General features: G+C 37.6%; 1 protein-coding gene across 10 annotated transcripts in view; it reads right to left on the bottom strand.

The window, feature by feature from the left end:
- Positions 1-14,809, bottom strand: part of SBF2 (SET binding factor 2) — a 452,107-nt gene that overhangs the window by 70,941 nt on the left and 366,357 nt on the right. The window lies entirely within an intron of this gene.

Consider the following 14,809-nt stretch of genomic DNA (forward strand, 5'->3'; position numbering starts at 1 on the left):
TCTCTCATTTCCCTCCCACTTGCGATCTATTTGTTGAAGAAACTGGCTCATTTATCCAATAGTTTCCGTTAGTCTGGTGGTTGCTGACTGCATCCCAGTGGTACCGCACGACATATTCTTTTGTCCTTTGTATTTCCTGCAAATTGCCAGTTGGATCTAGAAGCTTGATCGTTTTCAGGCTTGATTGTTTGGCAAGAATACTTCATGGATGGTACTACTATATACGGCTGTCTCTCTTCTGTGATGTTAAAGGTTACTGACCATCAATGCTTAGATTCATTAATTATTAGGAATAATAAAATAGTGATATTCTCAGTCTAGCATTATTTCCTCACTTATTAGGTAGAATGTTTCTATAAAGAGAAACTTCCCCTCATCAACTGTCTGGTGACCCGAACATGTAACCTGTACCAGATAAATACATGAGATTATCCCTTCATTTATCAGTTTTAAAAACAATGCATTGTTGGGGCACCTGGGTGGCTCAGTCGTTAAGCGTCTGCCTTCGGGTCAGGACTCTGGGATCAAGCCCCACATCAGGCTCCTCTGCTGGGAGCCTGCTTCTTCCTCTCCCACTCCCCCTGCCTGTGTTCCCTCTCTCTCTGGCTGTCTCTCTGTCAAATAAATAAATAAAATCTTAAAAACAACAACAACAACAAAACAAAACAAACAAAAAAACCAATGCATTGTTTTCTAGCATTCATCAGAGATGACCAGTGTTTCTTTTTTTATTCATATTTTTATGAGTTCATGGATTTTAAACCATATTTAACTCTTCTTAAACCTGTTTTGGATGAAAACAAAAAAAGTCTATCCATAAATGTTTACTGGAAGCTTGCACTTTTCACTAAATCAATGCCAGGCATTATGGGACCTCTGTCTACAAAATGCTTGTAATCTATGTGGAGAGACAAGAATTCCACATGTGATAACTGATGAACCTAATAATGTCATATATAACAGCACTGTAAACTGGTAAGACTGAGGGTCTGATTGGGAAAACACCATCATCAAAGAGGCTAGTAAGTACATAACAAGGTGTCTTCTCTGAGATGTAACTACAAAGAAGAAAGGCATCAGTGGGTCCTGGCACAGGAAATGGGGGAATTTGGTGAGTCACAGCTCTCACTGTGTGTACTTGCAAATGGCCCCAAAGCTCTACAAAAATGCTTATTATGGCATTATTTTTAATAGCTATACCCCCTCCAAAGTTAGCAATTTTAATATCTAACCATAGAGAGAAAGGTTAGGCAAATGACAGAACATTATTAACACAAAAAGATATTATGCTGCCATTAAAGTGGTTAATATGATGATGTGCTTATGAATGAAGTAATTATGCTACATTTAAGAAAATTGGCCAAATATGCTATGATTATGTCCATAAGTACACAAAGACTAGGAGAAAAAGGCAAAATGAAAATAAAGCAAAAGTAACAGAATTTTGACAATTTGCTTTCCTAATTTGAAAATAATTTTAAGGGATCTTTTTATTAAATGTGGCAGATTGAATACTGTTTCGCCCCCAAACTCCATTGAAATGACAACAAAAGAGAAAAATGGCAAAACATACAAGAGTAAAGAGAATGAGAAAAAAGACAACACCATCAGTGATGTTAATACAATTTTAGAAGTCATAAAGTGGACTTATAAGCATTAGCAAATTTTGAAGATTTTAAAGTTGAAACTTCATACTAGAGAAGGAAAAGCCCTTTACACACTTTAAAAAAGTGAATTTTATGGTACATGAATGATATCTCAGTACAAAAATGGAAACAATTCAAATGTTCATCAGCTGATGAATAAAATGTGGCACATACATGCAATGTAATATTACGTGGCAATAAAAAGATACGAAGTGCTGATACATGCTACACCATGGACGAACACTGAAAACATTATGCTAAGTGAAAGAAGTCAGTCATGAAAGATCACATGTTGTAAAATTTCATTCATGTGAATGAAACGTCCAGAACAGGCAGAAAGTACCCTGCTTAACTTTAACAGCACAATAGCAAAACAGCCATGCTTTTCAAGTACATACAAAACATTTACCAAGAAAATCTGAATTGTGGGTGATAAGTCTTATGTAATAGCTTTTACTTTTTAAAGATTTTAAAAATTTATTTGAGAGAGAGAGCGCGCACAGGTGGGGGGAGGGGCAGGGGGAGGGGGAGAATCAGACTCCCCACTGAGCAGGGATCCTGACACCGAGCTCAATCCCAGGACAGTGGGGTCATCATCTGAGCCAAAGGCAGACGCTTAACCAACTGAGCCACCCAGGCGCTCCTGTCTTAATATATTTTAAAGGGATTCAAACCATACAAATATATTCTCTGACCAAAATGGCATTAAATTAGAAATCAATAACAGAAAGTTATCTGGAAAATCCTCAAATTTGGAAGCTAATGAACTCATGGATCAAAAAAGAAATAAAAAGGGAAATTAGAAAGTACTTTGCACTAAATGAAAGTGAAAACATATCAGAATTTGTGGGATGCCACTAACCCATTTCTTTGAGGGAGATTTATAGCATTAAATGCCTGTGTTAGGAAAGAAAAATGGTTTCAAATCAATGACCTCAGCTTCCACACAGAAAAATTAGGGGGAAAAAAGCAAATTAAAGTCAAAGCAAGCAAAAGAAGGGTATTAAGATTAAGACAATCATCGATGAGATAGAAACAGAAAAACAAAAAAAAATCAATAAAACCCAAAGCTGGTTCTTTGAGATTAACAAAACTAATAAATTTTTAGCCAGACTGGTTAGAAATAAAAAGACAAAATTACAAATGTCACAAATGAGAGGTAACAGTACTAAAGTTTCTACAGATATTTAAAAAAATCATAAAGAAATACGAACAACTTTATGTCAACAATATTGACTAGTTAGATGAAATGGACAAATTCCTTAAAAGATACAAACTACTAACCCTTACGAGGAAACATAACTTGAATTCACCCATATCTATTAGAGAGATTGAAACTGTAGTGAAAAGTCTTCTCACAAAGAAAGCCCCCAACACAAATGGCTCCACTAAAAACTCTCTTAAACATTTAAGAAATAACTTATACCAATTCAACACAAACTCTTCCAAAGAATTAACAACAGAATACATCTCAACTCATTCTATGAGTGTGTCATCTCTGATTACAAAACTAGAAGACATTACAAAATTAGACCAATATGCTTCATGAATATAGATGCAAAAATTCTAAACACAATTTTAGCAAATCACATCTAGCATACATTAAAAGGATAATACATTATAACCAAGCACATGGGACAGCTGCAAATTCAAAACAAGGCAATGGCCTAATGAGTGAGGGTGGAAGAGGCACTGACAACTAATGGTTCCAATGCCCAGGCCCTCTTGGCTTGGCCGATTCCAGAGATGAAGAGACAAATACAAAGAGGCTATATATTTACCCCAAATAGCACATGTTCTCAAGTAACCTTTATTCATCCACTGATGAAAATGAATATTGTTCCAAGATAAAAATAATAGATTAGCCACTCTAAAAATAGCTTATGTTTCTTGGATTCCACTTAATCAGAGATTAAGGGAAAACTGCCTTTTTAGGATTTAGGCCATGTTTTCAGTGACCTGAAGTGATCACTGTAAAGCAATTTTACAGTGTGTCACAAAGGTCTAAAGAGGTGGGAATTAGTACAGTATAAAAATATTATAACATCGGATTTGGCAACGATTTCTTGGATATGATATTAAAGGCATCATAACAAAAGAAAGAGAGACAAATTGTACCTCATGAAAAGTAAAAATTCTGTGCATCAAGATACTATCTGCAGAGTAAAAAGGCAACCCACAGAATGGGAGAAAATATTTGCAAATCGTACATATGGTAACCACACTCTGATAAATATTACAAATCATGTATCTGATTAATATTCAGAATATACAGAGAACTTCTAAAACTCAAAAATAATGGCAACAAGAAAAACACCTCTGATTAAAAAATAGTTAAACAACTTGAAAGGACATTTCTCCCCTGAAGATAAAAAATGGCCCATAAGCACGTGAAAAGATGCTCAACATCACTAGTCATAAGGGAAGTGCACAAATACCACCTCCTACCCATTAGGGTAGGTACTATCCAAACCAAACAAACAAACAAACAAACCCCCCCAGAAAATAGGGTAGGGGCAATGGGTAAAATGGGTGAAGGGGAGTGGGAGATAGATACAGGCTTCCAGTTATGGAATGAATAAGTCACGGGGATAAAATGAACAGCACAGGGAACACAGTCAATGGTATTGTTTTTTTTTTTTTTAAGATTTTATTTATTTATTTGACAGAGAGAGACAGCTTCAAGAGACGGAACACAAGCAGGGGGAGTGGGAGAGGAAGAAGCAGGCTCCCAGTGGAGGAGCCCGATGTGGGGCTCGATCCCAGAACGCCGGGATCACGCCCTGAGCCGAAGGCAGACGCTTAACGACTGAGCCACCCAGGCGCCCCCAGTCAATGGTATTGTAATCGCAGTGTCTGGTAACAGATGGTAGCCACACTTGTGGTGAGCACAGAATAGTGTATAGACTTGTTGAATCACCATGTTGTACACCTGAAACTAATGTAACACTGTGTGTCTGCTATACTTCAATTAAAAAATACTTTAAAAAAATGCATAAATAAAAAAAATCATGCCATATACCTTAAACTTATAATAGTTATGTCAATTATTTCTCAATAAACCTGGAAAAAAGCCCCCAGAAAAAACAAGGGCTGGTGAGGATGTGAAGAAGAGGGAAGATTTGTGCATTGCTGTTGGGAATGTAAAAAGGTGCAGCTGCTGTGGAAAACAGTATTGTGGATCTTCAAAAAATCAGAAAAAGCATTTCCATATGATCTAGCGCCTCCACTTCAAAAGAACTGAAAGCAGTCTCAAAAAGATATCTGTACACCCATGTTCATAGCAGCATTACTGACAATGGCTAAAATGTGGAAGCAACCCAAGTGTCCATCAACTGATAAATGGATAAGCAAAATGTGATATACATATACTAATGGAATATCACTCAGCCTGAAAAAGGAAGGAAATTCTGCAATACGCTATAACACGGATGAACTTTGAGGATACTGTGCTAAGTGAAATGAGTCAGTTACAGAAAGACAGATACTGTATGATTTCACTTACATGGGGTACTTAGGGTAGTCAAATCATAAAGACAGAAAGTGTAATGGTGGTTTCCAGGGGCTGGGGGTTAGAAGAATGGGGAATTATTGTTTAATAGGTACAGAGTTTCAGTTTTACAAGTTGAAAAGAGTTATGGGGACGCATGGTGGCAGTGACTGCACAGTGATGTGAATGTATTTAATACCACTGAACTGTACACTGAAGAATGGTCACGGAGCACCTGGGTGGCTCAGTCAGTTAAGTGTCCAACTCTTGATTTTGACTTGGGTTATGATCTCAGAGTCATGGGATCGAGCCCCACATCAGGCTCCGCACGAGGCAGGGAGTCTACTTGAGATCTCTCTCCCTCTCCCTCTGCCCCTACTGCCGCTCACATGTGCGTTCTCTCCCTCTCTCTAAAATAATTAAATAAATCTTTTTAAAAAATGGTCAAGATGGTAAATTCTATGTTATGTGTGTTTAACAATAATAAAAAAGAAAAAACTAAGCTCACAGTCATGAATGGTAGTTGTAGTCATTCACCACAGTCTGATAATTCAGAAGATATATTATGGAAGTAAAGTTAAGAAGATTCTGTTATACTATGCTAACTTCATTTCAGGGTAGCTCTGCCCCATGGAAGTGGGAAGATGTAAAATACTCACCATAGTACCTGGCACTTAATATGTATTTAGTAAACAGTAGCAGTAGCCAGGGGCTCACGGAGATAGTGTGGATAGTGGCATAGTTGTACAGGTCAGAGTACAACAGGTGAAAGCCTATGTGGGAAGTCATGGATATCTTGGAAAAATATGAGCGCCTGCCTGGGTAGACAATAAGCAGTTTTAGCGGTCTGCAGAGGCAGCAAGGCAGGCCAGGCACCTAGAAAACTGCCTATGGCCATTCACCTCTAAATAACCTGCATGTAATTGGTCACTACTATATTAGGATAAAAAGACAAAGGTGTATTCTCTGGAAGCACACATTTCATTCCTTGTGTCATTAAACTTTACAGTTAAATCTTCTGATTAAATTTGGATATTATCACTACTTGAGAGACTATTCTGATGACGAAGAGAATCCAGAGGAAAAAAACAATTCGCAAGCTCTGATTTTTAACTTGAACTTTATTACTAATAATCTAAGAAAAATGAACTCCTTCCTTATACTATTTTCTGCTTTTTATTAGATGAAAGCAGAAACCACAGTACTATTGGATTACAATTTTGTAGTACATCTTTTCCTTTCATAGTTTCCATCTACTCAACTTTTCCAGAGACAAAGAAAAAAAAACAAAAAAACCCAAAACATTAAAATTATTTTGTTAGAACTATGAAAAGCTAAGTAAGTCTTGAAAGCATTTCCTATAAACAACAGAATCATCATCTTGGGGCCTACATTTCTGAATTTCACCAAAGTTTTGACTCAAAAATTCACGGCCTTTGTCAATGACCAAATAAAGACTCAAATTGTAGGTTGCGTCCATGGTACAGTCAACCGTGGGTGAAGTAACTGCAACTGTTACTTCAGTGCCTACATTTTCTAAGGGTTTTATTTTGAAACTGTGGTCTTCAGAGAATGAGTGACGGATAGCCAGTGTGATTCACTAAGGTGGTGCCTACGCAAAGTGGAGGCCACAGAGCAGTAAATACTGGGGTTGGACCTTGGGCAGTTTCTGACTGACAGAATATTCTCAGATGAGTCACCTCAGCTGTAGCTTAAGTTCATTATGAAGATAACACCGTCTTGACCTGGATGTGTATCTGAAAGAGGCAGAACAACCTATTTTTGAGAGGAAAAACTTAGTATTATAAGCTGACTATATATAGTGGGGAAAGAAAATATATTTCTTAAAAAGAAATATGCTCCTGTTTTTGAGGAAAACAATTCTTCTTCAACTTTAGTTCTACTGCTTATTATTTAAGTTGGAAAGATTCATTAAAACAAAGCCTCTACAATGCGGAACAAGCTGTTAACCCAGGAGCCACTTTGCAGGAAGAAGAATCATCTACTGAATCGTATAGATTGGGTCAAAGTCACCCAAGTGTTTGCACAGGTAAGCCCCAACTATACCTAGAATTCTAGAAAATAAGTAAATAGTAGTCATTATTTTGCTAAAAACAACCAAGACAGCTGCAGGGTTAAGAATAAATAGTTGTAAAGTATATTAGACTGTTCTTGAACTGAAGATGGTCTTCAAGTTCCAGTGGATCATTTCCCACTTCGAAGGTTTTTAGGAACACCACAAAATTCACCTCCTCACCCCTATCCCTGGGCTTTATGTCCACTAATTGTCTAGAATTTTACTGTCTATGCTTCATTCCTGTAGCTTAAGGCCTAGTTCCTACCAAAAAGGAAATATCCCTTGGAGCCTATGGATTCCTCACCCACGTGCCTACAACTATGAAAGAAGGCTTTGAGATTAAGTTACCTTAACAGGGTAGAAAAAGCAGTCATGAAAGAATCAGAAGTCTAAAGCAGGAGAAAATAAAAGAGCCAATGAAGTTGGAAAAGAAGATGGAACAAGGCTGGGGAAACAATGTATTTCCCCAGTGTGCCTGGTCAACTCTCCCTGGGAAGTCCAGTTTGAGTCACTGGAATACGCAGAAAAAGGTTCCCAATTCATGCAGAGGTGGGAGGAGTGCAATTCAACATTGGTTAAGTGGCAGCAGATTTTTCCACCTATATTTAAACATTTGCAGAAGTGAGCACATCTACCGGTGTGAGAGCACAAATGTGAAAGTATATGGGCACACACAAACACGTAATACTTGTGAACTGAAATCACTTACTTGTTTTGAGGTACACTCGTTAAATAAAACGAAACCCTAGAGACAATTTTTTCATTGACACATGGGATGCTGAGACACACAGAAGTAGAGGGGAGTAACCAAGGTCACAGAGCTAGTTATAGCAGTGTTGAAACCAGAAAATGCTGTTTCATAAGGTACAAAATAATCTGGCCACATCCTTTCCACATCCTCTTGACTTTCTGAGTACTGTTCACTTGTGTAGATGTCATCCTGCAGGTGAAACAGCTGACTCCCTGTGTGCTAAATATACTCTTTGCTTTCTCTCTGCCATGACACTGGTTAAGCTATTTCTTCCACTTGGAATCTCTCCTTCCAATCTCTAATGGTTAAATAACTTCTGTAATAACTTCTGTAATTCAGCAGCTCCTCCACAAGTCTCCGTCAAATCTATGATTTCTCAAAAATGCCAACAATGCTGACTAATAAGAAGGAAACAATGCTACCTAAGCAAAATTAAGCTAAATGAGCAATCTATTTATAAAATGCTCTTTAGGGACAAGTTGTTAATAAAATCTTGGCTTTGCTACTCATAAAGAGAGTCATGAGTTTTGCATTTTTCCATTCTTTTCTCAATTATGTTATCAGGCCGTACTTCACCAGAAATTTTCTAATGCCTGTCCTTAGGTCTTTTCCCTACTACACTACACATTCTCCAAGAGCCTATTCAAATGCCATCTTTTCCAAAATGTCTTTCCTGATTGCTTCCTCTGTTTCCAATCTGTTATAAACTGACTGCTTATGTTCCCCTAAAATTCATATGTTGAAGCCCTAGCTGCCAGTATAGTGTATTTGAAAGAAGTAATTAAGATTAAATGGGGTCTTAAGGGTGGGGCCCTAATCTGATAGGATTAGCGTCCTTCTAAGAAGAGATACCAGAGAGTGTTCTCTCTCTCTCCCCCTTTCCCTTCTTCCTTCCCTTTCTCACTGCATGTAGGCACTGAGGAAAGGTCATGTAAAGACATAGCAAGAAGGCAGCTGCAAGTCAGAAAGAGAGTCCTTGGGACGTCTGAGTGGTTCAGTTGGGTAAGTGTCTGCCTCCAGCTCAGGTCATGATCCCAGCGTCCTGGGATGCAGTCCCACATCAGGCTCCTTACTCAGTGGGGAGCCTGCTTCTCCCTCTGCCTGCTGCTCCTCCTGCTTGTGCTGTCTCTCTCTCTGACAAATAAATAAATAAAATCTTACAAAAAAAAAAAAAAAAAAAAGAGTCCTTAAGCAGAAACTGAATTGGCTAGAAACTTGATCTTAAATATCTAGCCTCCAGAAGCATGAGAAAATAAATGTCTGTTGTTTAAGCCATAGCCCAAGCAGACTAAGACACTGTCTTATACAGAATTTTGTTTATACTTCTCTAATAATTATTTCATTCTATTTTTACATTTAGGACATTTTTGCTCAAGCCTGTGCTGAAATGACATGTTAGAACCTCAGAATTACACAAGATGGAAGAGCTTTTGACAGATTTTTATTGCCATTATGCTTTACTTAGTAGCAAGGAGTATTAGTATTTTTATTACAAAAATAATCAAGATACAGAGGGTTTTTAAAAAATAATTGTGTTATAAGATGTATTATATGAAATCAGTTCCTACACTGTTCTGTTTTTACATGCTCATGAAGAGATGATAAATATTTATTAAAAGAACAACAATTTACTAGGTTTCATAAACAAAGTACTGAAATATTAGTCAATTAAACATAAATAATTTTAAAATTTTGTGTACATATAGTCTCTCTCCTAATAGCCTTTGAAGGCAGAAACCATTTCTGGCACATCTTGGCATTGACCCAAATGTCTGGTTAAAGCATCTTCAATATGAGTATTAGAGATACATAGAATGCTTGCTGAATTCTAAAGAAGTTAATTACATATTTTCCAGGGGTTTGCTTCTAACACTACAATTTTTATTCTAATTTTATTAGTTGGAAATGTCACCTAAGAGTATAATAAAACTATCTGGTTTCTCATAGCCATTCCAGATGGTTCTCTGATTTTTTTTCCTCATAATCCCCTGCCATCAGTATAAAAGCACTCCAATGACTGAGGATCCCCCCACCGCTTTCATTTCTCCAATACTTAAATCTTCGTCTGAATGTGGTCTCTCTTTATCTTTATGTCTCTCACATCATGTAAAAATCTATCAGTGACAAACAGGTACAACTGCAAAGCTGAAGAAATTAAAAACAGACCTCATAAGTTAGGTACAGCATGTTTCCCTTTGGACATAAAGGGAATTTGCTGAGTCACTGAGCCAAGTATTTATAGCACCACATAATTTATTTTCTGCTGTAATAACTTCTGTAATTCAGCAGCTCCTCCACAAGTCTCCGTCAAATCTATGATTTCTCAAAAATGCCAACAATGCTGACTAATAAGAAGGAAACAATGCTACCTAAGCAAAATTAAGCTAAATGAGCAATCTATTTATAAAATGCTCTTTAGGGACAAGTTGTTAATAAAATCTTGGCTTTGCTACTCATAAAGAGAGTCATGAGTTTTGCATTTTTCCATTCTTTTCTCAATTATGTTATCAGGCCGTACTTCACCAGAAATTTTCTAATGCCTGTCCTTAGGTCTTTTCCCTACTACACTACACAATAAAAATTCACAGCCAGAGAAGCTAAAAGCTACAGGTTGTGAAAGCTGGCATCCTACTAGCCGCAGATGTGGGCTTTTTTGTTTTTGTATTTTTTTAGCTGTCCAGAGGTGTTTTTTTTTTTTAAATTAAGCTAACATTTACAAATGAAGAGATTTTATTTAAAGGCTAAATTTTCAGCTTCTCTCGAAAATTTGAAAAACGTGGTTAACAACTGTTTCTGCATTCCTACATGGTGACAACTGATGGAGCCCAGTCGTGGCTGCCCTCATTAGACTTGTTCTTTCTTTGACCTGCTTAACTCATTTGCATTATTTTTTGGCCTATGTGGTTTGTAGCCCCTGCTAAAAGCAAACCACACTATAGAGAACCTTCCATGTGGATCTCTCCCTAGCATTCGTCTGTCATACCAGCCTGCTACGTGGCCTCTGTTCCTGCAACTGCTAAGCCCTCCTGAACCTCTTCCACACCGGTGTAAGTTTCTGAAACACTATCTTGTCACTGCTTTGTTCAAGAGTATGCTGTTGGATACTTCTTGGTGACTAGAGAATAATATTAGTCTAAACTCTTTAATATGACATTCTGAAACTGGTAACAGAAAAGTAAAGATGGATGGAAATTAAAACGGACACACAAACTCTTCAGCAAGACTTGACTTTAAACTGAACAAAGCTCTCTTCCTCATTCTCGAAGCCTCCTCCTCCCCTTCACTTGTCTTTCTGTAGAATCTTTTGTTCCAGGAACTTATATCAATATTGACATCTCGCTGACCTCAATGCATACTTAGTAACGAGATTCGATTTTTGGGTGGTCAGAGCCAGCACTAGTCATGCAACCACCTTGAAGACATAATGAGTGTGGCTGGCAGCATGTACCAGATTCCTGTGGAAAATGCCCAGATTTTGTGCTTTCCTGTAACACCTCCCGGTCTTTTACCCTGGAGGGTCTGCAGTTTTGAAGGCATTAGCCTGCTGCAACCTCCTTTGCCTGGCAAAATAATAAAACTATCACTCCTCTTTATCCCCAAACTCTCTTTGGGCTGTCTTTTGGCTCCAGAGCAGAGTTTGGTTTTTGACAATTCTAGGCATTCTGTGATTTAATTCCAGATTATTTTACCCATCACATTTTTCACATCTAATGACTAAGTGGAGTGACACCACCCTAAAAGGAAGTGTCACGTAGCCCGCTATGAAGTTCTGCCCTGTCCAACATCTTTATCAATGACTGAGATAATAAGAAGTATGATTTTCGAATTTAAGTAGGAGAAGGAATAAAAAATATTTGTAGTTATTTACATCAATCCTATGAGTTTACGTGCCTTAATCCTGCTGCCTTTGGCAAGTACTCATCATGGAAACAAAAAGATCTGCAGTCAATGGTATTTTAAGATTACATGCATGTCAATCATAAATGTAAAGATACTAATACTTCTTTGCCTTTTATAGTGCAGTAAGCATTCCTAAAGAATTTCTGGATTAGAATCTCATTTTTTCAGGACCCAAAAGAAAAACATGATGACAGACAAAAGAATTAAGCCATCATTAAAAAAATAAGATTTGCATTTGGATAGAAGGCTCTCTGCACAGCCATAGGTACCTAAGGATAAATTATATTACAACTATGAACATTTTTCAGAGCACCAAGATGTGGTTAGCATTCTGCTGGGGGCTACGATGATAATTCTAAAACGTACTGTCATGTATAAGGTTTAAAACATTGGGATGAAGCCACTGGAACAGTATATGGTTACGTTAGGAAGAACAAGTAACTGACAATTGTGACACAGCATGGCACGAACAGAGAGAATTGTGCTGTAAAAATGTAAAGTTTATTAATTCCGAAAAAGGTAATATAGTCCAGATAATTTTTTTTACTCAATCCTTTGAGAGGATTCAAATTCCATTCCTGGAGGACCAATCTCTCATGATAACACTTTGGTATGGGGCACACCCAGATGTCAGCTACAATGCACTTCCCAGAAATCATGTCAGCTTCAGTTAATTTTCTTGGATGGAGAAGACAACAGATTTGGCCAAGTGTAGTCTCTGCAATCCCCTCCACCCCCAATTAAATAAATGAATTTATTTTGTAAGAAAAAAACCAGTAAAGCAAAATGTGTTGTTTTTCCACAGCCTTCCTTGTGATACCATAGATCTTTATAACACAATGAGCCAAGCCATCAAACATGCAATTGGGAAATCAATTATTCAGTAAATAGATAAAAATTCTGGTCTAATACAAATGCCTTCTTAACTTGAGACATAGCAAAAATGCAAACAGCAGCCAGAGAGCCTTTCAGAAACAGTATTCTAAGGCTTGCTTAAACAAAAACAAATCTCTTCATTATTTGTTAAACTGGGAATTATGAATTAGCAGTTTCATTGTTATTCTATAGAAAATCTGCTATCAAATTTCACAGGTATCGGGATGAAGCCAGTAAAATTTTAACTTAACCACAAGGAAGACCCAGAATTATTAATGGTGACATGATTTCCTAAATCATAGAAAGTACACAATTGCTTACTTCAGCAGGTATCTGTAATATGAAGTAATTTAGCATGATGAGACCACAGATGAGCACTTCAACAGATGGTGTTTGACTTTTGTGAAACGTCCAAAACAGTTCTTAAAAATATCTTCTCTTGGGGCACCAAATGGCTCAGTCAGGTAAGCATCCCCCTCTTGGTTTCAGCTCACCTAGTAATCTCAGGGTCGTAAGACTGAGCCCCATGTCGAACTCCATGCTCAACACAGAGTCTGCTTAAGATTCTCTCTGCTTTCCCTCTTCCCCTCCTGCTTGTGTGCTCTTAAATAAATAAATAAATAAATAAATAAATAAATCTTTAAAAAAATCTTCTCTTGCACTAATCAATAGGACGTTGAAGCCACAATCCACTGTAAAGTTAGTAAAATATTGTTTAATTAATGTTCCCTCACCCAAGCACCTCTAATAGCCCCTCACTGATCATGTCTGGGTGTCAGAAGGATCTAGGTAGTGATAATGCTGACATCAGCTAACAGTTACACAGCACTTGCTATGTTCCAGTATCTCTGCTATCTGCTGCTGTGTAAAAGTAACAGCCCAAAAGTTAGCGGCTTAAAAGCAAACATTTCATTATCTCTTACTACTTAATAGGTTGACTGATGATTAAGGAGAATGGGCTCCGGACTCAGCATTACCTGCGTTTAAATAACTTTGGCTAAGTTAATTTTTCTGTGCTTTCTTTTCCTCATCTGTTAAATAAAGATAAAAGTAGGGCTTTTAGGGGTGCCTGGGTGGCGCAGTCGTTAGTGTCTGCCTTTGGCTCAGGGCGTGATCCCGGCGTTCTGGGATCAAGCCCCACATCAGGCTCCTCTGCTGGAAGCCTGCTTCTTCCTCTCCCACTCCCCCTGCTTGTGTTCCCTCTCTCGCTGGCTGTCTCTCTGTCAAATAAATAAATAAAATCTTTAAAAAAAAAGTAAGGTTTTTAATCTCACACTTCTCAAGGTTATGATTGTGAGGATTAAATAGCATGTACATGTAAGATGCTTCCTACAGTGTTTGGTAGCCAGCAAATGTTCAATCAATGCTAGCTATTATGATGATGATGATGATTGCATTTTAGAAGTTCTTTTTCTCCAACTCAATGATAATAAATCACAAGTTCCTCAAAGAGAGAGGCTAGCTCTTCTATGTTAATGTTTCTCATTTAGCTTACCAAAGGGTTCTGAACATACAGAGCTGAATATAGACTTTTTGATTTAAAACAACAGGTGCAATGAATTAAAACAGGAATCTTTCATTTTTCATTAATCTTTTAGAATTTTAAACTTATAGATCTGAAAAAAGGCATGGAGTTATTTTTTGGGCCCTACATCACCATTCCCTCTCCCCACCGACCCTGGAGAGTACTATCTTTACAACAATGTCTATTGGTGAAGTATGTTATTAAGCTATAGGAGACAGCATCAGCATTTTCACAAAAGGTAATGACAGACTCTCTGGGTTTTAGGACCCTTAACGACTTTTGAGTCCAACTGAGCCAACTTTTAAGACACTGATGTCCAAAGCTTAGCCCCAAAGATTTTGGTTTCAACTGGCTTTTGATGGGCGTTTTGCACCTGCTGTCTTTAAAATCACTCAGGTGACTAATGTGTAGCAAGGATGAGAGTCATGGTCCAGGCCAAAGGATTAAAGCTCATATGGAGCAAAGAGTTGACTGGGAATCAGGGGACTTGGGCTCTTGTACTGAACACTGGATAATCAATTCAATACAACAAAATGTTTGGTGA

The sequence above is a fragment of the Ursus arctos genome, unplaced genomic scaffold (genome assembly GCF_023065955.2).
Source record: "Ursus arctos isolate Adak ecotype North America unplaced genomic scaffold, UrsArc2.0 scaffold_22, whole genome shotgun sequence".
NCBI classification, from domain to species: domain Eukaryota; kingdom Metazoa; phylum Chordata; class Mammalia; order Carnivora; family Ursidae; genus Ursus; species Ursus arctos.